This window comes from Saccopteryx leptura, chromosome X (assembly GCF_036850995.1).
Source record: "Saccopteryx leptura isolate mSacLep1 chromosome X, mSacLep1_pri_phased_curated, whole genome shotgun sequence".
Lineage (NCBI taxonomy): Eukaryota > Metazoa > Chordata > Mammalia > Chiroptera > Emballonuridae > Saccopteryx > Saccopteryx leptura.
The window spans coordinates 138,487,992-138,514,852 of NC_089516.1; the positions used below are offsets into that span (position 1 = coordinate 138,487,992).

General features: G+C 39.9%; 1 pseudogene; it reads right to left on the reverse strand.

Annotated features, from left to right (window-relative positions):
* Positions 1-865: 865 nt before the first annotated feature.
* Positions 866-26,861, reverse strand: part of LOC136386502 (histone-lysine N-methyltransferase PRDM7-like) — a 39,543-nt pseudogene continuing 13,547 nt past the window's right edge.

The following is a 26,861-nucleotide window of genomic DNA, read 5'->3' on the forward strand; positions in this document are numbered from 1 at the left end:
AATTGCTTCCCTCATAGTTTCCCACAGATGAGAATCTGAAAATATGTCCTTCCTCAAGCCTCACACCAAATATTCATATTTGATTTCAATCAGTGTCAGCCCATTTCATATAAAATGGGAAGTTCTCTTTCAAAATATTTTCCCAACCATACTTTTTAAAAATTGATTTACTTTAGAGAGACAAAGAGATGAGGAGGAAGAAGAGGAGGAAGAGGAAGAAAAGAAGAACAGGAAAAAGAGGAGTAGTAGGAGGAAGAATAAAAAAAAGAAGATAGAGGCATTTATTCATTGTACTACCTAGACATGCAGTCATTGGTCATTTCTCATATGTGCCCTGACCTGGGCTAAATCTTGGTATTACAGGATGATGCTCTAACCAACTGAGCTAATCAGCCAGGGCCCCCAACCATACTTCTTACATGCCTGATTCCCATCCATCTCCAGCTAATCCATAATCCTCTCTCGTGTAGACATGAAGTAAACTCTGATAGGATTCCCAAGTGAAGTGTATTTTCAAAAATTAACAGAGTAAATCTTAGAGAACAAGCCAGAACAGCACCATTGTCCCACCTCACTCAGGAAGGTCCCTAGTATCTCAGCTTGGTTCACAGCATTGCATTTCCAGGCTGCTAGGCATCTATCCAAACTCTGCTTTTACCCTGTATGCTAGACAGGGGTGTTCCTCAGAAAACAGTCCCTGGCCAGTTGGTTCAGCAGATAGAGTGTTGGCCCAGCATGTGGATGTCCCAGGTTCAATCCCCACTCAGGGCACACATAAAAAATGACTGTCTGCTTCTTTTCCCCTCCCTCTCCCCCTTCTTTCTCTCTTCCCATCCCACAGCCAGTGGCTTGATTAGTTCAAGCATCAGCCCAATAGCTCAGTTGGTTCAAGTGTTGACCTCAGGTGCTGAAGATAGCTTGGCTGGTCCAAGAATGGACCTCAGACAGGGGTTGATGGGTGAATCCTGGTCAGGGCACGTGAAGGAATCTATCTATCTCCCCTCCTCTCACTTAAAAAAAAAAACATTAATAAAAAAGTAAAAATATAAAGATTTTTCCTAAGAATCAAAGGCATATGAAATGAATCCTTAATTTATAAAGCATTGGATTTGAAATCTTACTGACTTTAGAGTGTACCATGAAAATGTCTAAGGTGAGTTCTCTCTTTTCTTTCCATTTTGAAGAGTAGCTGGGCCCACCTCTAGCTGCTGTGAGCTCTCTCTTCCGCTTGCTGCCACACTTGATGCCCAGCTCCTGGCCATACTCGTCACCATACCAGACCAGCAGCTCACAGTCTGGCCTGATGACCCGGAGGGTTCAGTAAAAAATCTGCCCATGATACTGAAAGGCCACCAGGTTCTGCTCTTCCTCAAACTGGGCACAGTTCACATACCTGGGATTGAGGCAGGTGAAAGAAATAAACCCACAGGCGATGAGTTCCTACTACCTCTCACATCCATGTCCAGCTCTGCACCTGACACTTGGGCTGTGATGTTGCCCACTCCCAAAGTGCTTCCAGAGAACCTTCTGTTCAATGTCTGAACCTGTGACAATGTCATATGACTTCCTATCTCCCGGTCCTGCTTATGGTGCTCATCTTGCCTAATACCATTTTCAAAAACCAATTCCAGAAGTAACCTTCACCCTGATTGGCCATAAAACCCAGTGACCAGAACTAGCTTCAACTAAACTAAATCAGGTTTCCTTTTATATCACAGAACTTGCTACTTGATGTTCGACTCCGTGTGTAGATTACTTCCATCATAACATACTCAGCCCAAGACCAAATGCTCTTGAGAGGCCTTTCTCCATTCTCTTCACATTTTATTTAGGTAGCATTTGATGCCTCACTCAGGTACCCATAAAAACCTGGAAGCCACTTTGAGTTAAAAAAATTATAAAAAACAATAATAGCTTCCACTTCTTTGTATCTTCCTTGATTTCTTTTACCAATGCTTTATAATTTTTCGAGTACAAGTCTTTAGTCTCCTTGGTTAAGTTTACTCCTAGGTACTTTATGTTTTTGGTTGTAATAGTGAAGGGAATTGTTTTCTTAATTTCTATTTCTGACTGCTCATTGTTGGTGTATAAAAATGCCTCTGATTGCTGAGTATTGATTTTATATCCTGCCACCTTGCCAAATTTATTTATCAGGTCTAGTAGTTTTTTGACTGAGACTTTAGGGTTTTCTATATACAATATCATGTCATCTGCAAATAATGATAGTTTTACTTCTTCTTTTCCAACTTGAATGCATTTTATTTATTCTTGTTGTCTGATTGCTGTGGCTAGGACTTCCAGGACTATGTTAAATAAGAGTGGTGAAAGGGGGAACCCCTGACTTGTCCCTAATCTTAAGGGTATTGCTTTTAATTTTTGCCCATTGAGTATGATGTTGGCTGTGGGTTTCTCATAGATGGTTTTATCATGTTGAGGTATGCTCCCTGTATTACCACTTTGCGGAGGGTTTTGATCATGAATGGGTGCTGGATTTTATCAAAGGCTTTTTCTGCATCTATTGAAATTATCATATGGTTTTTCTCCTTCTTTTTGTTTATGTGATGAATCACATTGATTGATTTACAAATATTGTATCAGCCTTGCCTCCCCAGAATAAATCCCACTTGATCACGGTGTATGATTTTTTCCCTATATTGTTGGATCCAGTTTGCTAATATTTTATTGAGGATTTTAGTATCTATGTTCATCAGAGATATTGGTCTATAATTTTCTTTCTTTGATAAAAGAGATCAAGGAAGATACAAACAAGTGGAAGCATATACCGTGCTCATGGTTAGGAAGAATAAACATCATTAAAATGTTTATATTACCCAAAGCAATCTATAAATTCAATGCAATACCAATTAAAATACCAATGACATACTTTAAAGATATAGATCACATATTCCACAAATTTATATATAACCAAAAAAAAACACAAATAGCTTCAGGAATCTTAAAAAAGAAGACTAAGGAGAGACAAGATGGTGCTGGAGTAGGCGGACATACCAACATCTACCTCCCAGAACCAAAATGGATTACAAACTAATTTTATGAACTATCATCTGGAAAAACCAACTTTGGACTAAACTAAGAGGACTCTTCAAACAAAGAACACTGAAGAAGCCACACCAAAACTGGTAGGGAAAGCAGAAACGCAGAGAGGGCTGCCCAGCTCCCCGGAGCGAACGGCAGCAGGGAGAGACTCGCCTGGCAAAAAGTGAGTTTAGCAGAGGGGGAAGGGTCCTGAGCCCCAGGAACAAAAAGACCCAGCCTGCAGCCCCAGAGCCCAGAAGAGGCATAAGGACAATATTTAGCTGGAAACAAGTCAGGATACTGTTCTTGATAAAGAGTCTGATTTCTCAGAACCAGGATCCTTCTTAAAGGGACTGCGCAGAACATCTCTCTCACAACCACTCACCTGGGGCTCCTGGGGACGGGGAGAGAGGAGAGGACCAGAGTAACAGGAAGAGAGTGTAATCTAGGAGGCACAGGAAGAAACATTTTGGGAGATAGCCACCCTAACCCCTGGGACGAGTCACTCTCCAAAGCTGAAGTGAATATTTGCCTCAGAAACAGCAATACCAGCAAAGGGAAGCAGGAGAGAAGCCAAACAAGCTCCCCCACGGCAATCAGAGCAGAGTCGCATAGAAGGAGGGAACTTTTGGGTATACAGTAGTGAGTCTTAGGGTCCGAGCTGCAATGCTGACACCTACGCAGCTGAGGGCTCGATGGAGGGCAGGCGGCAGCAGGACACAAAAGCATGGTTCTGCTGGCAGGGGCTGAAGCCAGCTGGCCGCCACTGGGCTCAGGTGTGAGCTCAATCTTGCCTGGCTGGAGAGAAGGGGGCGCGCAAAAGCGGTCAAGCTCATCTTCCGGCAGCCTGTAATCCAGCCTGCGAGAGAAGGGTGGAAACCCAAGAAAGGGTGGAGACCAGCCCCTGAGCAAGGGTACAGGAGCACAGCCTTGCCCCGCCCATGCAACCCAGGCTTGAGATCTGACTTGGTAGCCGGCTCCTCCCATGGAGGTGGAACAAAACCCAAGAAGAGCTGGATTTCTGCTGCTGAGCTAAGCTTGGGCACGCAGTCCTGCCCAGTTGTAGAGCCAAGGCTAGCAGGCGTTACTTGAGCCAGCTCCTCCTGCAAGGGCAGGGTGAAAGCCTGGAAACAGGTGGAGACCCGCAGCTGAGCAAAGGTCCTCGGCAGTGCCCTCAGGACCGAGCATAAAGTCACACATGGGGGTGGGGCAATGGCCACCAATGCTTGTGCACCCAAGCGCGTGATCACAGCCACTCCTGTGAAGAGAAAATGCAGAGGCAGAGAAATACAACAAAAATAAACCAAGAGAAATCCCCAGAAAAGGACCTAAGTGAATCAGATATAACCAAATTACAAGATGCAGAGTTTAAAATAACAATTGTTAGGATGCTAAAAGATATTAGAACAACCATAGATGGCCATTACAGAAACCTAAATAAAGAGATAACAAATATAAAAAAGGACATTGAAAGAATAAAAAAGAATCACTCAGAAATGACAAATACAAAATCTGAAATAAAGAATACAATGGAAGGAATTAAAAGCAGGATGGATGAAGCAGAGAATCAAATCAGTGAGTTAGAGGACATGATAAATAAAGGCACAGAAGCAGAGCTGAAAAAGGAAAAGAGACTCAAAAAGTCTGAGGAAACTCTAAGAGAGCTCTGTGACAACATGAAGAGAAATAACATGCGCACCATAGAGGTTCCTGAAGAAGAAGAGAAAGAACAAGGGATAGAGACTTTGTTCAAACATATCATAGTGGAAAACTTCCCCCAATTAAGGCAAGAAAACATTTCACATGTTCAGGAAGCACAGAGAACTCAATTAGAAAAAAACCTACACCAAGACACATCATAATTAAAATACCAAAGCTAACTGACAAAGAGAAAATATTTAAAGCTGCTAGAGAAAAAAAGACTATCACTTACAAAGGAACCCCCATAAGGATGACTTCTGACTTCTCAACAGAAACACTTGAGGCCAGAAGGGAATGGCAAGAAATATTCAAAGTAATGCAGAACAAAAACCTAGAACCAAGACTACTTTATCCAGCAAGGCTATCATTTAAAATTGAAGGAGAAATAAAAAGCTTTACAGACAAAAAAAATACTCAAAGAATTCACTGCAACCAAACCAAGGCTGCAAGAAATGCTAAGGGACCTGTTTTAAGCAGATCAAAGGAAAAATGAATATAGCAAAAGAGGAATACAGTTTTAAAGAAAAAAATAGCAATAAACAATTACATATCAGTAATAACCTTAAATGTTAATGGATTAAATGATCCGATCAGGAGACATAGGGTAGGAGTCCAAGAAGGAAGCAGAGTAGGCAAACGCACAGAAGCCCAGTTATAACCAACAAACTGGAATACAACTCAATCTAGGAAAAATCAGCATGAAAAACCAACTCTGAACTGCAAGAACAGCTCTCAAAAACCAAGGAGCAAAATAGAAGCCACAATAATCCTGGTAGGGAGCGCCTGAATCTCCTCTGCTTACAGGAACGGAGGGGGGGGGTGAGGCTGAGAGCCCAGAGGAGATCTCACATAGGGAAAAGAGCAGAAGCTACTGCTCACAGCCACTTACCTGGTGACCAGGGAGTGAGGTGTGTTGAAAAGCCCAGCTTATCTCCCAAGTGGAAAGGAAAGAGAGAGGAACAGACTGTGAGGAGCTAAGAAATAAAGGAGAAGACCAAAAAAAGCTGACTCATTCGTGCTGGAGGCAGCCAAAGCTGGGGGTGGGACTAAACCTTTCACAAAACAGAGCTGAAGTGCTTCTGGATCAGAGATCTCCGGACATCTATCCAGCTCCAATCAGCACAACAAGACACAGCTGAACACAAAAAATGGAGAGGAGGGGCAGTAACTCAGGTCTCCATGGAGATCTGAGATACACCTCCCCCTACTGAAGCTGAGAAAACACCCTGCCCCCAGTGAGATTAGCTGGCTAAAGAGGACTTCAGAGTCTCATGTTACACCCATCGCATTCCTGGATACACTTTCAAGGAAGCCCCCTGCTGAGATCAGTTAACAAGACTATCACCTGTTAAGAAAACAAACAAATCAAGACTTCAAAGCTGCCCAAATCCAAAAGTGGATTACAGATAACAGCTGATACCAACTCAAGAAGACGTAGAAATAACACAACTGAAAACTGGAGGCAGACAAGACCAAGCCTAGACTCAACCAACTCTACAAATAAAACACCCAAAAACAGACAATGAGAAGACAAAGAAGTGCAATCCAAATGAAACCACAAGTGACACCTTCAGGAGATGAACTGAGTGATATGGAAATAATCAAACTTCCAGATGTGGAGTTCAAAACAATGATTGTAAGAATGCTTAGGGATCTTAGAACAACAATGGATGCTTAGGGATCTTAGAACAACAATGGATGGTCATTATGAACACCTAAATAAAGAAATAGCAAGTATAAAAATGAATCAGGTGGACATGACAAATACAATATCAGAAATAAAGACCAAAATGGAAGGAATTAAAAACAGGATAGATATAGCAGAGGATCGAATCAGCGAGTTAGAGGACAACTGGAATGAAGGCATGAAAGCAGAGAAGAAAAGAGAAAAGAGACTCAAAAAGTCAGAGGAAACTCTTAGAGAGCTCTGTGACAATATGAAGAGAAATAACATCCACGTCATAGGTGTTCCTGAAGAAGAAGAAAAGAAGCAAGGAATAGAGATGTTGTTCAATCATATCATAGCTGAAAACTTCCCTAAATTAATGCAAGAGAAACTCTCACAAGTCCAAAAAGCACAGAGGACTCCATTAAAGAGAAACCCAAAGAAACCTACACCAAGACACATCATAATTAAAATACCAAAGCTGAGCGAAAAAGAGAAAATATTAAAAGCTGCAAGAAAAAAAAAAGTTATCATCTACAAAGGAGCCCCCATAAGGATGACATCCGATTTCTCAACAGAAACACTTGAGGCCGGAAGGGAATGGCAAGAAATATTCAAAGTAATGCAGAATAAGAATCTACAACCAAGACTACTTTATCCAGCAAGGCTATCGTTTAAAATCGAAGGAGAAATAAAAAGCTTCCCAGACAAAAAACAACTCAAGGAATTCATTACAACCAAACCAATGCTGCAGGAAATGGTAAGGGACCTGTTGTAAACAGATCAAAATGAGAAAAGAATATAGCAAAAAAAGAATACACCTTTAAAGAAAAAAATAGCAATAAACAACTACATTTCAATAATAACCTTAAATGTAAATGGATTAAATGATCCAATAAAAAGACATAGGGTAGCTGCGTGGATAATAAAACAGGACTCATACATATGCTGTCTACAAGAGACACACCTTAGAACAAAAGACACACATAGATTGAAGGTAAAAGTATAGAAAAAACCATTTCATGCAAACGGAAATGAAAAAAAAGCAGAGGTAGCAATACTTATATCAGACAAATTGGACTTTAAAACAAAGGATATAGTAAGAGATAAAAAAAAGGCCACTACATAATGATAAAGGGAGTAATCCAACAGGAAGATATAACTATTATAAATATCTATTCACCTAATATAGGAGCACCCAAATATATAAAGCAGACTTTGATGGATTTAAAGAGCAAGATCAACAGCAATACTATAATAGTAGGGGATTTCAATACCCCACTAACATCACTAGATAGATCCTCAAGAAAGAAAGTTAACAAAGAAACAGCAGACTTTTGGAAACACTAGATCAACTCGATTTAATAGATATCTTCAGAATCTTTTACCCTAAACAGCAGAATATACATTCTTTTCAAGTGCTCATGGAACATTCTCTAGGATAGACCACATGTTAGGGCACAAAAGTGCTCTCAACAAATTTAAGAAGACTGAAATCATATCAAGCACTTTCTCCGATCACAACGGCATGAAACTAGAAATGAATCACAGTAGAAAAGCTCAAAAATTCTCAAACACATGGAAACTAAAGAGCAGGGTGTTAAATATTGAATGGATTGAGTGACGTCACGGAAATGGCACCGTGAGAAGCGCGTTCGACAGATCTCCCCAAAATCACAACAAATTTATCAACTAGAAACAGGAAAATTTATCTTCGGAGCAAACTGAAAGCAAAAGGACTGTTATCGCTCGAATCTGAGAGACGAGGGTGTGGAGGAAGCTACCGCAGGGACGTTCATTCAAGCCGCGAGAAAGTCCGCTTGTGGTAAGTCATCCCGCACTCGGAAGCCGCCGCCAGCCGCCGCCGCCGCCGCCGCCAGCGGCCGCGAACAGTGCCCGGGTCGGTTGCAGAACGAGCGGCGAGCAGCTGCTGGCGCGCTCCCGGTCTGGTTGCAGACCGAGCATTGCAGACCGAGCACCGCTAACGTTCCCAGCGGCCCGCGCACGGGGAGCGGGAGAGGCCCCAGGGCGGTATTCCCTACTTGGGAGATTCTCTCCGCGGGCGGGGCACCTCACCCAGCCATTCAAGCTAACAATCAAGCGTTGGGGGAGGGGCGCGCGCAGGCAGCCTGAAATACCTTCGGGAGCACAGCTGCGACCCAATTACTAAAATTAACTTAACCCGTGAAATCTGCGCACCCTCGGTTCTAATTGATAAGATCTCTCTCAGTTCACCGACCCAAGACAAGAGGCGTGATATTTTTTGGTGCCTCTCGCTAAAGGGGCGGGGGCAACTTCTGATTGATAGAGCCTCCATATTCAGGGATAAACGCTAACAAGAAGGACTTGGCAGATAATAAGATCTATACCACACTAGTCGCAAGCAGAGACTAGTGCCTCTTCTTACCGGCCAAAACAGGCTACAAAGTGTGGAAAGCCTGGGTTGAGAGGTCCAACGGAATGCTAGGCGCTGAACAATCACCTTGACAACAATTGACTCCCACCCCCGCCTGATTACACTGGAGGCCCTGACTGTCAGAGCCCTTCCCAGAGCCTTGCACTGAGTGGGGATAGAGTGGGGATTTCCCAGCTCTTTGAGCCTCTTACTCCCCAGGCAGAAGCAGTGGCAGCCTTGTGGCTGGATCGCCAGGCTGCTGGTTCGGGAGGGGGGGACTGGGAGAGAGAATCCACGAAGGCGAACTCTCTCGTCGTTAGACCCTGCAGACGCCGGCAGGCCTTGATTACCAGCAAGACTAAAGCCAATTGTGTGACATTGCCGTAGAACCCCATCAACTGCAAGTCCCTGCCTGGGTGTGGCGCAGGGGCAGGGCCTGGGGTGCAGAGTCGCCGACCGGGAAGAGGGAGAGAGGAGAAGGAGGAAGAGGTTGACATCTCAAAATCAGGAAAAATCCACAGACCTTGCAGCTTGTTCCACTGTTTTTTTTTTGTTTGTTTTTTTGTTGTTTGTTCCTTCTATCTTATTGTCTTTATTTCCTCCACCTCAGTCCTTCTATTCTCTGCCCATCTTATGCTTCCCTTTTCTTGAACTACACTACCCATAAGTGTTACATTTTATTTCTCTTCTTCATCCTCACCCTCCTTTGGGGTTATACTCCAGGACACTTAATTCTCACTCTCTCCTCTTTTGTTTTTTTTTGCCTTATTTTGTTTTTTTTCTCTTGCTTTCTTATTTCTTCCTTCGTTTTTCTCTTTTTCTTATTTTTCCCTTTATATTCCTTTTTTCTTTTCTCGTTTTACTTTCCTCCCATTTAATCCTCAATCACGAACAAATTAGTTAATTTGGGACTCAAGGTTTTTTTTTTTTTTTTGGCTTTGTTTTTCTTTTTCGGTATTGTTTTTGTTTTTTTCTGGTTGGTTTGTTTTTGTGGCATTTTGGGTCCTCCCAACCCAAGGTCTCCATTGTATTTGGTCTTTGCTCCACTTACTACAACGTATTTTTACTTATTATTTTTATTTTTTCTTCTTTATTATTCCTTTTTTTGTCCTTTTTTCTGGTTCCCTCTTCTCCCTCTCATTATATCTCTTGGTTGACCGTCACCCGCAGGCAGATCAACTTATGCTTGTCTAAGATTTTCTTCCTTTTTTTATTTTTAATTTTTTTTTTTAATTTTTTTATTTTTATTTTTTTTATTTTTTTTATTTTTTGCCCCCTTGAACTCTTCACCGCAAACCAGGCCCTCCATTATAGGCACGATATTTCCCTGAGGAGGGGAGAGGAGGGAAGTGGAACAAAGAAAAAAAAAAGGGGGAAACAATAAATTATTACTGCTTTTTTTGTGGGGTGTTTTACCCTCTGGTTTTTTTTGTTTGTTTGTTTGTTTTGTTTTTTTTGTTTTTGTTTTTGTTTTTTGTTTTTTACTTTTTACTCCTTATTAATTCTAATTAGTGCTATCAACAAGACCACCACCAGATGCCAATAAGAAAGAGGAAATCGAATATTATGGATACAAAAGAAAGAGAGGTAACACAAATAGATGTGGAAAAATCTATGGAGAAAAGACTTAACATATTGGAAGCCTTGGAGCTAAATGACAGAGAATTTAAAATAGAAATCTTAAAAATACTCAGAGATATACAAGAAAACACGGAAAGGCAATATAGGGAGATCAGAAAACAACTCAATGAACACAAAGAATATATTACCAAGGAAATTGAAACTATAAAAACAAATCAAACAGAAATGAAAAACTCAATTCACGAGCTGAAAAACGAGGTAACAAGCTTAGCTAGCAGAACAACCCAGATTGAAGATAGGATTAGTGAAATAGAAGACAAACAACTTGAGGCACAACAGAGAGAAGAAGAAAGAGACTCAAAAATAATAAAAAACGAGAAAGCCCTACAGGAATTATCTGACTCCATCAGAAAGAATAACATAAGAATAATAGGTATATCAGAGGGAGAAGAGAAAGAAAATGGAATGGAGAATATACTCAAACAAATAATAGACGAGAACTTCCCAAGCCTGTGGAAAGAACTAAAGCCTCAAATTCAAGAAGCAAACAGAACACCGAGTTTTCTTAACCCCAACAAACCCACTCCAAGGCACATCATAATAAAGATGACACAAACCAATGACAAAGAAAAAATTCTCAAGGCAGCCAGGGAAAAGAAGAGTACAACATATAAAGGAAGGCCTATTAGATTATCATCAGATTTCTCAGCAGAAACTCTACAAGCTAGAAGAGAGTGGACCCCAATATTTAAAGCCCTGAAAGAGAGGAACTTTCAGCCAAGAATACTATACCCATCAAAGCTATCCTTCAAGTATGAAGGAGATATAAAAACATTCACAAATACAGAAAAGATGAGAGAATTTATCACGAGAAAGCCCCCACTCCAGGAAATACTAAAGGGGGTTTTCCAACCAGATTCAAAGAACAAAAGAAAACAACACCACAAGTAACAGCTTCACCAAGAACACAATAAAACCAAACTTAAACTGTGACAACAAAGGAAAAAAAAAAAGGGGGGGGAGAGAATGGAGATTAACAGTAGCAAAGGACGATGAAGTGCAGAAATACTTATAAGATAGGGTACTACAATGAATATGGTAGGTACCCTTTTCATTACTTAATGGTAACCACCCTAGAAAAAGCCACCACAAAAACACATGACTTAAAAAAGGTAGCAACAGAGGAAAGAAGTATGGAACACAAACAAACAGAAACAAATGATAGAAAAACAAAAGAGAAGAATCAAACTAGATACAAAACTAACAGAAAGCAATTTATAAAATGGCAGTAGGGAACCCACAAGTGTCAATAATTACACTAAATGTAAATGGATTAAACTTACCAATAAAAAGACACAGAGTAGCAAAATGGATTAAAAAAGAAAATCCAACTATATGCTGCCTACAAGAAACACATCTAAGCAACAAGGATAAAAACAAATTCAAAGTGAAAGGCTGGAAAACAATACTCCAAGCAAACAACACCCAAAAAAAAGCAGGTGTAGCAATACTCATATCTGATAATGCTGACTACAAGACAGAAAAAGTACTCAGAGACAAAAATGGTCACTTCATAATGATTAAGGGGACACTGAATCAAGAAGACATAACAATCCTTAATATATATGCACCAAACCAAGGAGCACCAAAATATATAAGACAGCTACTTATTGACCTTAAAACAAAAACTAACAAAAATACAATCATACTTGGAGACCTCAATACTCCGCTGACGGCTCTAGATCGGTCATCCAAACAGAGAATCAATAAAGATATAGTGGCCTTGAACGAAATACTAGAACACCTGGATATGATAGACATCTACAGGACACTTCATCCCAAAGCGACAGAGTATACATTTTTCTCTAGTGTACATGGAACATTCTCAAGAATTGACCATATGTTGGGCCACAAAGACAATATCAGCAAATTTAGAAAAATTGAAATTGTACCAAGCATATTTTCTGATCATAAAGCCTTGAAACTAGAATTCAACTGCAAAAAAGAGGGGGAAAAAACCACAAAAATGTGGAAACTAAACAACATACTTCTAAAAAATGAATGGGTCAAAGAAGAAATAAGCGCAGAGATCAAAAGATACATACAGACAAATGAAAATGAAAATACGACATATCAGAATCTCTGGGATGCTGCAAAAGCAGTAATAAGAGGAAAGTTCATATCACTTCAGGCCTATATGAACAAACAAGAGAGAGCCGAAGTAAACCACTTAACTTCACACCTTAAGGAACTAGAAAAAGAAGAACAAAGACAACCCAAAACCAGCCGAAGAAAGGAGATAATAAAAATCAGAGCAGAAATAAATGAAATAGAGAACAGAAAAACTATAGAAAAAATCAATAAAACAAGGAGCTGGTTCTTTGAAAAGATCAACAAAATTGACAAACCCTTGGCAAGACTCACCAAGGAAAAAAGGCACAGGACTCAAATAAATAAAATCCAAAATGAAAGAGGAGAGATCACCACAGACATCATAGATATACAAAGAATTATTGTAGAATACTATGAAAAATTATATGCCACCAAATACAACAATCTAGAAGAAATGGATAAATTCCTAGAACAATACAACCTTCCTAGACTGAGTCATGAAGAAGCAGAAAGCCTAAACAGACCAATCAGCAGGGAGGAAATAGAAAAAACTATTAAAAACCTCCCCAAAAATAAAAGTCCAGGCCCAGACGGTTATACTAGTGAATTCTATCAAACATTCAAAGAAGACTTGGTTCCTATTCTACTCAAAGTCTTCCAAAAAATTGAAGAAGAAGCAATACTTCCAAACACATTTTATGAGGCCAACATAACCCTCATACCAAAACCTGGCAAGGATGGCACAAAGAAAGAAAACTACAGACCAATATCTCTAATGAATACAGATGCTAAAATTCTAAACAAAATACTGGCAAACCGAATACAACAACATATTAAAAAAATAATACATCATGATCAAGTGGGATTCATCCCAGAATCTCAAGGATGGTTCAACATACGCAAAACGGTTAACGTAATACACCATATCAACAAAAGAAAGAACAAAAACCATATGATCTTATCAATAGATGCAGAAAAGGCTTTTGATAAAATACAACACAATTTTATGTTTAAGACTCTCAACAAAATGGGTATAGAAGGAAAATATCTCAACATGATAAAGGCCATATATGATAAACCATCAGCCAACATCATTTTAAATGGCATAAAACTGAGGACTTTCTACCTTAAATCAGGAACAAGACAGGGTTTTCCACTCTCTCCACTCTTATTTAATGTGGTGCTAGAAGTTCTGGCCAGAGCAATCAGACAAGACAAAGAAATAAAAGGCATCCATATTGGAAAAGAAGAAGTAAAGGTATCACTTTTTGCTGATGATATGATCCTATACATCGAAAACCCGAAGGACTCCACAAAAAGATTATTAGAAACAATAAACCAATACAGTAAGGTCGCAGGATACAAAATTAACATACAGAAGTCCATAGCCTTTCTCTATGCCAACAATAAAATATTAGAAAACGAACTCAAAAAAATAATCCCCTTCACGATTGCAACAAAAAAAATAAAATACCTAGGAATAAACATAACAAAGAATGTAAAGGACCTATATAATGAAAATTACAAAGCATTGTTAAGAGAAATCGAAAAAGATACAATGAGATGGAAAAATATTCCTTGTTCTTGGATAGGAAGAATAAATATAATCAAAATGGCCATATTACCCAAAGCAATATACAAATTTAATGCAATTCCCATCAAAATCCCTATGGGATTTTTTAAAGAAATGGAACAAAAAATCATCAGATTTATATGGAACTATAAAAAACCCCGAATAGCCAAAACAATCCTAAGGAAAAAGAATGAAGCTGGGGGCATTACAATACCTGACTTTAAACTATATTATAGGGCCACAATAATCAAAACAGCATGGTATTGGCAGAAAAATAGACACTCAGACCAATGGAACAGAATAGAAAGCCCAGAAATAAAACCACATATATATGGTCAAATAATCTTTGATAAAGGGGCCAACAACACACAATGGAGAAAAGAAAGCCTATTCAACAAATGGTGTTGGGAAAACTGGAAAGCCACATGCAAAAGAATGAAACTCGACTACAGCCTGTCCCCGTGTACTAAAATTAATTCAAAATGGATCAAAGACCTAAATATAAGACCTGAAACAATAAAGTACATAGAAGAAGACATAGGTACTAAACTCATGGACCTGGGTTTTAAAGAACATTTGATGAACTTGACTCCAATGGCAAGAGAAGTGAAGGCAAAGATAAATGAATGGGACTACATCAGAATAAAAAGTTTTTGCTCAGCAAGAGAAACTGATATAAAAATAAACAGACAGCCAACTAAATGGGAAATGATATTTTCAAACAACAGCTCAGATAAGGGCCTAATTTCCAAAATTTACAAAGAACTCATAAAACTCAACAACAAACAAACAAACAATCCAATAAAAAAATGGGAAGAAGACATGAATAGACACTTCTCCCAGGAAGAGATACAAATGGCCAACAGATATATGAAAAAATGCTCAGCTTCATTAGTTATTAGGGAAATGCAAATCAAAACTACAATGAGATACCACCTCACCCCTGTTAGATTAGCTATGATCAACAAGACGGGTAATAGCAAATGTTGGAGAGGCTGTGGAGAAAAAGGAACCCTCATTCACTGTTGGTGGGACTGTAAAGTAGTACAACCATTATGGAGGAAAGTATGGTGGTTCCTCAAAAAACTGCAAATAGAACTACCTTATGACCCAGCAATCCCTCTACTGGGTATATACCCCAAAACCTCAGAAACATTGATACGTGAAGACACATGTAGCCCCGTGTTCATTGCAGCACTGTTCACAGTGGCCAAGACATGGAAACAACCAAAAAGCCCTTCAATAGAAGACTGGATAAAGAAGATGTGGCACATATACACTATGGAATACTACTCAGCCATAAGAAACGATGACATCAGATCATTTACAGCAAAATGGTGGGATCTTGATAACATTATAAGGAGTGAAATAAGTAAATCAGAAAAAAACAAGAACTACATGATTCCATACATTGGTGGAACATAAAAATGAGACTAAGAGACATGGACAAGAGTGTGGTGGTTACCAGGGGTGGGGGGAGGGAGAACAGGGGGAGAGTTAGGGGGAGGGGGAGGGGCACAGAGTACTAGATAGAGGGTGGCGAAGGACAATCTGACTTTGGGCGAGGGGTATGCAACATAATTTAATGACAAAATAACCTAGACATGTTTTCTTTGAATATATGTACCCTGATTTATTAATGTCATCCCATTACCATTAATAAAAATTTATTTAAAAAAAATATTGAATGGATTAAGAATGAGATCAAAGAAGAAATAAAAAAATTCCTAGAAACGAATGACAATGAGCATACAACTACTCAAAATTTATGGGACACAGCGAAAGCAGTTCTGAGAGGGAAGTTCATAGCACTACAGGCACACTTTCAGAAGCTAGAAAAAGCTCAAATAAACAACTTAACCCTGCATCTAAAAGAATTAGAAAAAGAACAGCAAGTAAAGCCCAAATGTAGTAGAAGGAAGGAAATAATAAAGATCAGAGGAGAAATACATGACAGAGAGGCTAAAGAAACAATACAGAGGTTCAATGAAACTAGGAGCTGGTTCTTTGAAAAGGTAAACAAGATTGATGAGCCTTTAAGTAGACTCACCAAGAAAAAGAGAGAGAGGCCTCAAATAAATAAAATTAGAAATGAGGGAGGAGAAATAACAACTGACACAACAGAAATACAAAATATTGTAAGAAAATACTATGAAGAACTGTATGCCAAAAAACTAGACAACCTAGATGAAATGGACAAATTCCTTGAAACATACAATCTTCCAAAAATCAATCTGGAAGAATCAGAAAACCTAAACAGACCGATTACAACAAATGAGATCGAAACAGTTATCAAAAAACGACCAACAAATGAAAGTCTGGGGCCCGATGGCTTCACAACGGAATTCTACCAAATATTCAAAGAAGAACTAACTCCTATCCTTCTCAAACTATTTCAAAAAATTCAAGAGGAAGGAAGACTTCCAAGCTCCTTTTATGAGGCGAGGATAATTCTGATTCCAAAACCAGGCAAAGACAACACAAAGAAAGAAAATTATAGGCCAATATCTCTGATGAATTTAGATGCTAAAATCCTCAACAAAATATTAGCAAACCGGATCCAACAAGATATGGAAAAAATCATACACCATGATCAAGTGGGATTTATTCTGGGGAGGCAAGGCTGGTACAATATTCGTAAATCAATCAATGTGATTCAGCACATAAACAAAAATAAGGAGAAAAACCACATGATAATTTCAATAGATGCAGAAAAAGCATTTGATAAAATCCAGCACCCATTTATGATCAAAACTCTCAGCAAAGTGGGAATACAGGAAACATACCTCAACATGATAAAAGCCATCTATGAGAAACCCACAGCCAACATCATACTCGATGGGAAAAAATTAAAAGCAATACCCTTAAGATCAGGAACAAGGCAGGGGTGCCCCCTTTCACCACTCTTATTTAACACAGTCCTGGAAGTCCTAGCTACAGCAATCAGACAAGAAGAAGAAATAAAAGGCATTCAAGTTGGAAAAGAAGAAGTAAAACTATCATTATTTGCAGATGATATGATATTGTATATAGAAAACCCTAAAGTCTCAGTCAAAAAACTACTGGACCTGATAAATACGTTCAGCAAAGTGGCAGGATATAAAATCAATACTCAGAAATCAGAAGCATTTTTATACACCAACAATGAACAGTCAGAAAGAGAAATTAAGGAAACAATCCCCTTCACAATTACAACCAAAAAAATAAAGTACCTAGGAGTAAACTTAACCAAGGAGACAAAAGACATGTACTCGGAAAATTACAAAACATTGATAAAAGAAATCAAGGAAGATACAAACAAGTGGAAGGATATACTGTGCTCATGGTTAGGAAGAATAAATATCATTAAAATGTCTGTATTACCCAAAGCAATCTATAAATTCAATGCAATACCAATTAAAATACCAATGACATACTTCAAAGATATAGAACACATATTCCAAAAATTTATATGGAACCAAAAAAGAACACGAATAGCCTCAGCAATTTTAAAAAAGAAGAATAAAGTGGGAGGTATCACACTTCTTGATATCAAGTTATACTACAAGGCCGTTGTACTCAAAACAGCCTGGTACTGGCATAAGAACAGGCATATAGATCAATGAAACAGAACTGAGAACCCAGAAATAAATCCACAGTTCTATGGACAACTGATATTTGATAAATGAGGTAAGGAAATACAATGGACTAAAGACAGCCTCTTTAACAAATGGTGTTGGCAAAATTGGACAGCTACCTGCAAAAAAATGAAACTAGATCACCAGCTTACACCACTTACAAAAATAAACTCAAAATGGATAAAAGACTTGAATGTAGGCCGTGAAACCATAAGCATCTTAGAAGAAAACATAGGCAGTAAGCTCTCGGACATCTCTCGGAGCAATATATTTGCTGATTTATCTCCTCGGGGAAGTGAAATAAAAGACAGAATAAATAAATGGGACTATATCAAACTAAAATCCTTTGCACAGCTAAAGACAACAAGAACAGAATAAAAAGAGAAACTACACAATGGGAGAACATATTTGACAATACGTCTGATAAGGGGTTAATAACCAAAATTTATAAAGAACTTGTAAAACTCAACACCAGGAAGACAAACAACCCAATCCAAAAATGGGCAAAAGAGATGAATAGACACTTTTCCAAAGAGGACATACAGATGGCCAATAGGCATATGAAAACATGCTCAACATCACTAATCATTAGAGAAATGCAAATTAAAACCACAATGAGATATCACTCACACCAGTCAGAACAGCGCTCATCAATAAAACAACACAGAATAAGTGCTGGCGAGGATGTGGAGAAAAGGGAACCCTCCTGCACTGCTGGTGGGAATGCAGACTGGTGCAACCACTGTGGAAAACAGTATGGAGATTCCTCAAGAAATTAAAAATTGAACTGCCTTTTGACCCAGCTATAACACTGTTAGGAATATACCCCAAGAACACCATAGCACTGTTTCAAAAGAAGAAATGCACCCCCATGTTTATGGTAGCATTTTTCACAATAGCAAAGATCTGAAAACAGCCCGTGTCCATCAGAGGACGAGTGGATTAAAAAGCTTTGGTATATATATATACAATGGAATACTATTCAGCCATAAGAAATGATGACATAGGATCTTTTACAACATGGATAGGCCTTGATAACATTATACTGAGCGAAAGTAAATCAGAAAAATCTAAGAACTATATGATTCCATACATAGGTGGGAAATAAAGATGAGACTCAGAGACATGGACAACAGTGTTGGGGTTTACAGGGTGGGGGGTAGAGAGGGACTTAAAGATCATGGCTTTTCAGAATTTGCAATATTCTTCCTTTAATCTATAGACTGACAGCAAATATTTACTTATGGTGTTTCCACTATAAAGACTGCTGTCTTTGGGAAAAATGCTGATGAACTATTTCAGCAGTTCCTCCTTCTTCAAAGACTTATATGTCAACATAGAGCTCCATGTTTCATAGGACATACTCAAGCTCACTCCATGCTCCCTGGAGCTTTAGCACAAGGGAATGCCCTTTTTTTTTCTTTTTTTTCTCTTTTCTTTTTTTTTTTTTTTTGTTGTTGTTGTTGTATTTTTTCTTTTATTTATTTATTTTTTGTATTTTTTCTGAAGATGGAAATGGGGAGGCAGTCAGACAGACTCCCGCATGCACCTGACCGGGATCCACTTGGCATGCCTACCAGGGGGGCATACTCTGCCCATCTGGGATGTTGCTCTGTTGCAACCAGAGCCATTCTAGCTACTGAGGCAGAGGCCATGGGGCCATCCTTAGTGCATGGGGTGGCTTCGCTCTGGTAAAGCCTTGGCTGCGGGAGGGGAAGAAAGAGACAGAGAAGGAGAGGGGGAAGGGGTGGAGAAGTAGATAGGCGCTTCTCCTGTGTGCTCTGACTTGGCATCAAACCCAGGAATCCTGCACACCAGGCCAATGCTCTACCACTGAGCCAACCGGCCAGGGCCTAGGAATGCCCTTGTTGATCAAGCTACCCAAAAGAAAATTATATGGAACAACAACGACAGTCCGAGCTAGTCAGTCTCATGCAATTCATCACCAGAACGCTGCAGCCTGGTGTAAACAGTTTCAACTTTCTCGGGAAGCAGCATGGCAGATTGGGAAATCCTGTCCAAGGGGTCCTATACTGCCCCTTCATTTGGAGTTAACCTTCAAGGACCCCTACCAGGACAACTTTGGCAGATGGATGTTACTCATATACCTTCATTTAGCAAACAGTCATATGTCCACATTACAGTGGATACATATTCCGGATCTATAGTAATCTCTGTCAGAACAGGAGAGGCTGCTAAGCATGTTATAGCTCATGGTCTGTATGCATTGTTCTATTATTGGATTTCCTAAACTGGCTAAACTGAAAATGCTCCTGCATATGGAGCAAAAGCATTTACTGTATTTTTTCATGCTTACAATCTTTAAAGCTAAGGTATTATTAAAGTGTACTCAGCAAATATTTTAAGGTCAATTAAAAAAAAAAAACTTTCAAAGGGGGTACTCATATCCTGGAACTCCTTTGGGTCTACTATATCATGCTTTTTATTTTTTAAAAAAATTTACATTTCTTTTGAATTCTGATAAACAGGAGACACCAAATCTTTTTCACCTGCAAACTACTACCTTCTTTATTAGATCCAGCTAATAACACTGTTTTGTCTTTTTCCAAATAGCTCCAGATATATGGAAAAGATTTATATAGGCAGATGGGGATCCTCAAACCCCTCAGCGAGATCTTCTGAGCATGGCTTTTAAGATACCTAGAGGCAGAAAAAGCCCAATAGAGATCAGGGGAACTACCAGCTTTTAGGATACACCCTTAAAGGCTCCAATGCCCCAAAGGGGTCTCATAGGATGCCATCTGGGTCCTGCTTCAGTAGTGGAAAGGAAGGTCTTTGAGCTAAAAGCCTGCCAGGCTTACATGCCTCTGCTGTGAGGAAACAGGGACACTGGAAGGTAGGCTTCCCCCTAGCTCCTATAAGGGAGTGTTCAGTCTTTTCCAGCCCTGCTCCAGCCACCTATGACCTAACCTTGCCCAGAAAGCTGGGGTTTGCCACTGAAAGCTGAAGGTGCCCAGAGCCGTCAGCCCCATCTACGACACTGTGGACAAGCCTAGGGTATTTCTTCCAAGAAGCAGGTAAACTGATCTCATTTGCACAAGGGCCACTTAACTATGTGTTGCCTGAATAGTCAGGTTTTTTATTCTCCTTCAAAGATCTCTGTTGTGGGTGTTGATATTCCTATTTTCTGTTGCTTTGCTTAACATATAGTGTTTTTCTTTATCCCTCCTACCTCAATGCCCCAATCATATTTCAGGCTGGGACCTACTCCTAATTTAGAGCTCTCTTTTCCCCTTTTGACAACTTCTATTATGAATCTACCTTTGCCACCCAGCTTAGTGTATCCTAAGGTTCTCTTTACCATGCCACAGTCACAGAGCTCCAGGGAAATGCAAACTGGTCTCATCTCTCCAGGCTGAGGAGAACAGAAGGTCCATATCCACGCATGCTGCAAATGGCTTTTCCAGTCTACCTGAATCATTACCAGCTAGAAGCAGCGGTCATTGGGACTTGGACATGAGCTGCAAAGTATAGAATGGTGACAACAATTCCAGTGCCATGAGGACTTTTCCTGGACTCCTGCTCCCCGTGACAGCTCCTAACAGACTGTACTGTGGTTGGGTTGCATTTTTCAGGGGTTTGGCATAGTGATGGGGCCAACTTGGACTTGGTGAACATGTTAAGGTCACTACTCTTTTATGGATTCTTGCTGTATTGGCCAAGAGTTTGCTTAAAGGCTTTTTATCACTGTAAAAAAAATAGAAGACTGGATAAAGAAGATGGGGCACATATACACCATGGTATACTATTCAGCTAGAAGAAATGATGACAGCGGGTCACTTTCAGCAGAATGGTGGAACTTGATAACATTATGCGGAGTGAAATAAGTGAATCAGAAAAAAACAAGAACTGCAGGATTCCATACATTGGTGGGACATAAAAGCGAGACTAAGAGACTTGGACAGGAGTGTGGTGGTTACAGGGGGTTGGGGGAGGGAAGGAGGAAGAGGGAAGGAGGAGGGGGAGTGGTACAAAAAACTGGATAGAGGGTGACGGAGGACGATCTCTCTTTGGGTGATGGGTATGCAACAGAACTAAATGACAAGATAACCTGGAAATGTTTTCTTTGAATATATGTACCCTGATTTATTGATGTCACCCCATTAAAAAAATTTATTTATAAAAAAAAGAAGAAGAAAGTGGGAGGTATCACACTTCCTGATATCAAGTTATACTACAAGACCACTGTACTCAAAACAGCCTGGTACTGGCATAAGAACAGGTATATAGATCAATGGAACAGAACATAAAACCCAGAAATAAACCCACAGCTCTATGGACAACTGATATTTGACAAAGGAGGTAAAGAAATACAATGGAGTAAAGGCAGCATCTTCAACAAATGGTGTTGGGAAAATTGGACAGCTACCTGCAAAAAAATGAAACTAGATCACCAGCTTACACCACTCCCAAAAATAAACTCAAAATGGATAAAAGACTTAAATGTAAGCTGTGAAAACATAAGCATCTTAGAAGAAAACATAGGCAGTAAGCTATCCAACATCTCTTGCAGCGATATATTTGCTGATTTATCTCTACAGGCAAGGAAAATAAAAGACAGGATAAAAAATGAAACTATATCAAACTAAAAAGCTTTTGCACAGCTAAAGACAATAAGAACAGAATAAAAAGACAAACTACATAATGGGAGAACATATTTGACAATATGTCTGATAAGGGGTTAATAACCAAAATTTATAAAGAACTTGTAAATCTCAACACCAGGAAGACAAACAATCCAATCAAAAAATGGAAAAAAGAAATGAAATGCCACTTCTCCAAAGAGGACATACAGATGGCCAATAGGCATATGAAAACATGCTCAACATCATTAATCATTAGAGAAATGCAAATTAAAACCACAATAAAATATCACCTCACACCAGCCAGAATGGCGCTCATCAACAAAACAACACAGAATAAGTGCTGGCGAGGATGTGGAGAAAAGAGAATCCTCCTACACTGCTGGTGGCAATGCAGACTTGTGCAGCCACTGTGGAAAAGAGTATGGAGATTCCTCAAAAAGTTGAAAATTGAACTGCCTTTTGACCCAGCTATCCCACTTTTAGGAATATACCCTAAGAACACCATAGAACAGCTCCAAAATGAGAAATGCACCCCCCTGTTTGTGGCAGCATTGTTCACAGTTTTCGAAGATCTAGAAATAGCCCAAGTGTCCGTCAGAGGACGAGTGGATTAAAAAGCTTTGGTACATATATACTATGGAATACTACTCAGCCATAAGAAATGATGACATCGGATCATTTACAATAACATGGATGGACCTTGATAACATTATACGGAGTGAAATAAGTAAATCAGAAAAAACAAAGAACTATATGCATCCATACATAGATGGGATATAAAAATGAGGCTCAGAGACATGAACAAGAATGTGATGGTAATGGGGGTGGAGGGGTGAGGGGAGGGGGGAATGAGGCAAAGAAGGAGATAGGGGATGGGGAAGGGAGGGGCACAAAGAAAACCAGATAGAAGGTGACAAAGACAATTTGGTTTGTGTGAGGGTTATACAGCATAACCAAATGTCAAAGTAATCTGGAGGTGTTTTCTCTCAATATATGTACCCTGATTTATCAATGTCACTGCATTAAATTTAATAAAATAAAAAATAAAATAAAAAACAATAATAGCTTATTCACAGTCTGTAGCCCATGATAAAAGACCCCTTCAGGAAAGTGGCCCATGATCATTGCTCTGCAGGCTGCAGAACTCATTTCTAGTTAGAAATGAGGCTGGAAAATTTTGCTGCCCTCACAGGTTTAGGCTATCCTTGATTTAGGTATCCTGGCACTGTGCACTTCTCAAAAAATAGGAAATTTATAGTTAAATATATCTAAAATCAATTGTTTGACTGTGTCTGCAATTAGTCCTCCATAAGAAGATGGGTTATATGATCTGTTTAAGTAATGAATATCTTCATCTAAACTGGAATATAGTAGGGCTTAAATAATGTTCATCAACCAAAAATTCCATCAATAGATGACTGGATAAAGTAGATGTGGCACATATACACTATGGAATACTACTCAGCCATAAGAAATGATGACATCGGATCATTTACAGCAAAATGGTGGGATCTTGATAACATTATACGAAGTGAAATAAGTAAATCAGAAAAAACCAGGAAGTGCATTATTCCATACGTAGGTGGGACATAAAAGTGAGACTAAGAGACATTGATAAGAGTGTGGTGGTTATGGGGGGAGGGGGGAGAGGGAGAGGGAAAGGGGGAGGGGGAGGGGCACAAAGAAAACTAGATAGAAGTTGACAGAGGACAATCTGACTTTGGGTGATGGGTATGCAACATAATTGAACGACAAGATAACCTGGACATGTTATCTTTGAATATATGTATCCTGATTTATTGATGTCACCCCATTAAAAAAAATAAATTTTTAAAAAAAATAATGTTCATTAGATCAATTTAAGTATAATCCAGGCTCCTCAAAGTGTTTTTGCAGTGCCTAAATTTTGTCTAGCTTAGAGATTTATATTTTGAGGATATATGCTATATTTTTATCCCTTTTTTCCCCTTAAATACCTCTTGCTTTGAAAGAGCACCAAATGGAGAAAAAAGAGAAAGGGGATTGAGGGAGCCCACTGAGGGAAGCATGATTAGAAGGAAAAATGTATGGGCCTGAGAGGGATGAGTGTTCTCGTGACTCCCAGAAACTTCTTGGCCTTACCTCATCCAGTTGGCCCAGGATTCATCCTTTCCATCCACATAATCATAGCAGTTTTTCCCTTTAGTGATCTGCATTTCAGGAAGAAGAAATAAAGGGTTTTTTTGGGTGAGGAGGTAATAGAAGAATTATTTTACCCAATTGTCAACAAAGCTCTTTCAGGTTGCATGCATTGCCACTCGTGACCACATATTTTTCTTACTCATCACATCTGAGTTGACCTGTGCACTCAGGGCTGGGAGGAGGCATTCCTTTGTGTCTGTACCACTTTGTTGCCACTTAACCTGTGATCGTCAACAGGAGCTCCATGTTCTGCAAAGTCTACTCAGTAACCAGAGCTAACCATATTGTCTACATCCATGTCCTAGTGTGTAGAAGGGCAGGTCTCACTAAGCTATGGGAGGGATGTGGGAAGCCAGAAGACAGGGGAAGAGGTTAATGCTTCTCACCAGCCAGGAGTATCTGTTGTTGCCTGCCTCTTCATCTTCTGTGATATGACCCTCATAAGGGCCAAAGTGCAGACCCACTGGCAGAGCAGATGCCTCGTTCCACACTCCAAGCCCAGCCTCAGAGATGCTCGATGGTCTGATTCTCAACCCAGGGGGCAGAGTGAGGGTTGAGCGGTTTGGATGCCCCTTATCCACTGCACTGTCTTTTAGAAATGTAGGGGGCCTATGCATGGCACAACTGTCAATGAAGCAGTTCTGACACTTCTCACAATCTGGAAGTGAGAGCAATAGAAATTAGGGAAAGTGTAGTGCATGTTCCTGGACATAAAGAGCCTCCAAGAGAACCCAAGCACTCTCTGTCTCTCTCTCCTCTCTCCCTCTCTCTGTCTCTCTCCTTCTGTCTCTCCTTTCTAAAATGAATAAATAAAATAAAAATTAAAAAAAAAGAGAACCCAATCACTCACATCATTGAGCCTCAATCCTGTAGTGCAGGTCCATAGGGAAACAGAATGCTTTGGGGACCAGATAAAATTATTGGATGAAAACATAACATGCTTCTTTGTGAAGGACACTTACAGAAGTAGTCATCATCCTGGGGCTCGCTGACCTCTTGGTACACATGGCCCTTTCTTTCTCGTAGGCTATATATGTTCACTTCAGTTTCCTTTCTCCTGAGTTCTAAGTTGGAGAAGAGTGAGGTTGGGAGGTATGGAGTGTTAGTCCCTGTTTTGTCAGAAAACACACAATCTGCTCCCATTAAATTATCACCTGTCCCAGCGGTAGAGCATCGGCCTAGCGTGCGGAGGACCCGGGTTCGATTCCCGGCCAGGGCACACAGGAGAAGCGCCCATTTGCTTCTCGACCCCTCCGCCGCGCTTTCCTCTCTGTCTCTCTCTTCCCCTCCCGCAGCCGAGGCTCCATTGGAGCAAAAATGGCCCAGGCGCTGGGGAGGGCTCTGTGGCCTCTGCCTCAGGCGCTAGAGTGGCTCTGGTCGCAACATGGCGACGCCCAGGATGGGCAGAGCATCGCCCCCTGGTGGGCAGAGCGTCGCCCCTGGTGGGCGTGCCGGGTGGATCCCGGTCGGGCGCATGCGGGAGTCTGTCTGACTGTCTCTCCCTGTTTCCAGCTTCAGAAAAATGAAAACAAAAAAACAAAACAAAAAAAAAATTATCACCTGTCCTTCTATATACTCTGGTATTTTTCTCTGTCAACTACTGGTTCAGAGAGAGTAAGCCTCCCCAGTGACTACAAATGGCCAATGCAATTTTTGTTTCTAGATCTTCCCATTATGAGATTTAACTTCCAAACCTTTAGTTATTCATAAAATATTTATTGAGGACACATTATATGTTAGGTATTGAGTAAAGGCCTGGGCAAACAATACCAACAGTATATGGTCACTATTATTAGAGATGTATTAATTGGGCAATTTACATGTTTCAGTTTTTTTAAATTGAATTTAAACCCTGGCTGGTGACTCAGTAGATAGAGTGTTGGCTCAATGTATTTCCCGGGTTTGATTCCAGTCAGGGTACATAAGAGAAGCAACCATCTCCTTCTCTGCCCTCCTCTCTCTCCCTTCTCTCCCTCTTCCTTTCCTACATCCAGTGGCTCAGTTGGTTCAAACATTGGCCCTGGGTGCTGAGGATGGCTCAGTTAGTCAGAGCATGTCATCCTGAGGCACAAAAAAGATAGCTCAGTACTCTAGCTTTAGGGTTGCCAGGTAGATCCTGGTAAGAGTGCATATGGGAGTCAGCCTCACTATCTCCCCTCCTCTTACCTAAAAAATAAGTAAATACATACAAAATTAAATCAATTGAATTGAATACTGTCGAAGACTATATGCACATATTTAACTTTACACATTAGCATTCAAGAGCTCAGAGAATCTGTAAGATTTGCCCAAAGCTATTCAGTCTTAGCTTAATAGAGCTTAAATCCAGGCCTATACAAAATCCATCCCACATACCTAGGTCATACTTTTTAGCTTTTCTAGAGGACTCAGA